The sequence below is a fragment of the Anticarsia gemmatalis genome, chromosome 21 (genome assembly GCF_050436995.1).
Source record: "Anticarsia gemmatalis isolate Benzon Research Colony breed Stoneville strain chromosome 21, ilAntGemm2 primary, whole genome shotgun sequence".
Taxonomy (NCBI): domain Eukaryota; kingdom Metazoa; phylum Arthropoda; class Insecta; order Lepidoptera; family Erebidae; genus Anticarsia; species Anticarsia gemmatalis.
Window position 1 is genome coordinate 2,992,502 of NC_134765.1, and position 2,250 is coordinate 2,994,751.

The window sequence follows — 2,250 nt, forward strand, 5'->3', positions numbered from 1 at the left end:
CTATTTTCTTTTCTATTTCGATATTTTCTAACTCGTGTGGGTATGACATTCTACGGATTTCAAACATTATATTTTTCGCGCCAGTAGCTAAGGTATACCACGTAGAAAATTAAACTTGTTACACACACTAGACTGTTTCTTTAAGGTCATGTTCCCACTGTGCAAATTGTTTGCAGCTAATTATTATATTCGTAGCTACTCCACTTCTTCTAAGCACCCTGTCGCAGCCACTAGCATTTTCCTGAAAAGATAGAACAAGGAAAATATTTATGTAAATGTATTTAAAGAAGTCCCTAAGCTAAGGTTTTCACCATCTTGTTCGAAAGTTAGGGACCAGGACAAGTCTTGGCCCACACCGAAAAAAAAAAGATGAGATAAAATGTGTAGGTCTAAAGTATAATATATGAACACACACACACACACATCTTTCCAAATAACTTTTTTCAACTAAAAAGTTATTTCTTAGAATTTGTCACTAACAATTTTCCTTAAATTCATATCCCAAACAAGCAATATTTTTAAACAAATATAATACTCAAACTTTCTGCCGCTGATTCTCAGTGACGTACTCTTTGCCCTTTACAAACGTCGCCTTGTCGCTTCGAATTCACAAAAATTGCCTCACTCGTAATCTTAATGAATCTGTTTTACTTCATATGTGTATCAAATACAGAATAAATTATGTTTTTCTTTGAAACTGAAGTTATTTCTATACATTTGTACGTAGGCGTCTAAAACCGTACTTAGCGTATATTCTGCTTATGACGTCGTTAGTGTGATACTGTGATATTTTTGTATTTGAGTCTGCTTGCATAATAAGTTATTTGAAACCCTTTTATAGATCACAGAGGTTATATTTAGCAAGGTTATTATAGTTTGTTTTGATTCGAAAATTTATATTTTTGTTTTTAAAGCAATCTGGGTATTATATTTGGATTTGATTACATATACAAAAAATGCCATCAGTCGGTATATCAAATTAGGGTTACCTATTAAGAGGTAGAGTACAATTTCTTTGGTAATCCAAATTAATTGATACCCTAGTGCATCTGGATTGCTTTGACAAGTTTTGTCATAATTCATCCATACTAATATTATAAATGCGAAAGTAACTCTGTCTGTCTGTCTGTCTGCTACTCAATCACGCCTAAACTACTAAACCAATTTGCATGAAATTTGGTATGGAGATATTTTGATACCCGAGAAAGGACATAGGCTGTATATCATGACGCTACAACCAAAAAAAGCAGAGTACCAGTAATTAATGTTACAAAAACGGGGAAAAATTTCACCCATTCTCTCTTATTGGACGCAAGCGAAGTTGCGCGGGTCAGCTAGTAAGTCGTAATTGTAGTACCCGGTACTACTCCTAACTTCCAATGAATGAACAAGAGATAAGATAAGATAACATAATGATTTGACCATCGTAACTGACTCTTAAAGCTAATCTATAGAGGGCAGTAAGTAGACAATATTATTAATATTTTATAAACCAGCCAATCTCAACTTAGTAACATTTACCTATTTAGAATAATGACCTAATATAATCCAGCCCTCCGTAATTAAGCACCGACATCGTACGAACAAAATGGCTATTACTTATAATAAATACATCCAGTAATTGGTATCTTGTGAAATTATTCCACATAGGTGGGCGTATAAAAGCGTCTAGAACAAGTTACAACTCCCACTAACAACAGATTTCCACATAATTCGTGATTTTACAACGAGAATATTGTTTTAAAAATGTTCTGTACATTTTCCAGACGCTATATTTCCAAGGTTTCATTGAAATAATGTTTGCTACACGCTTCCCTCCTACGCTCTCGCCTACATTTGCAAATACATAAATTATGACAAAGACTATCATAAACCGAATACTTTGTTTCTGTGTACAATGAAATTGTTGCTAATTACGAACATTGTAGTACAAATAAATGGCATATTTTTTACAAGATTAATAGCAATTAGGGGCAAGTACAGTTTGCGACGTGTACATGTCTCAGTCATTACGTAACACCCACGACCGACGGGGATTGATTTTTGTCGCCATCTCACTATCGGTACAGCGCATGCGCCAATAACTTAACGCACACACCCTCATCCAAACCCAACACATCGACGCACCCTTACTCTTTCTCGCCGATCGAAATCAAGCCGTACGTGGTTGAAATAAAGTTGAATCCACAATACGATAAAGCACAGTTGGTATTTTTAGACAATACGTGCCTATTATGGCGAGTACAGACG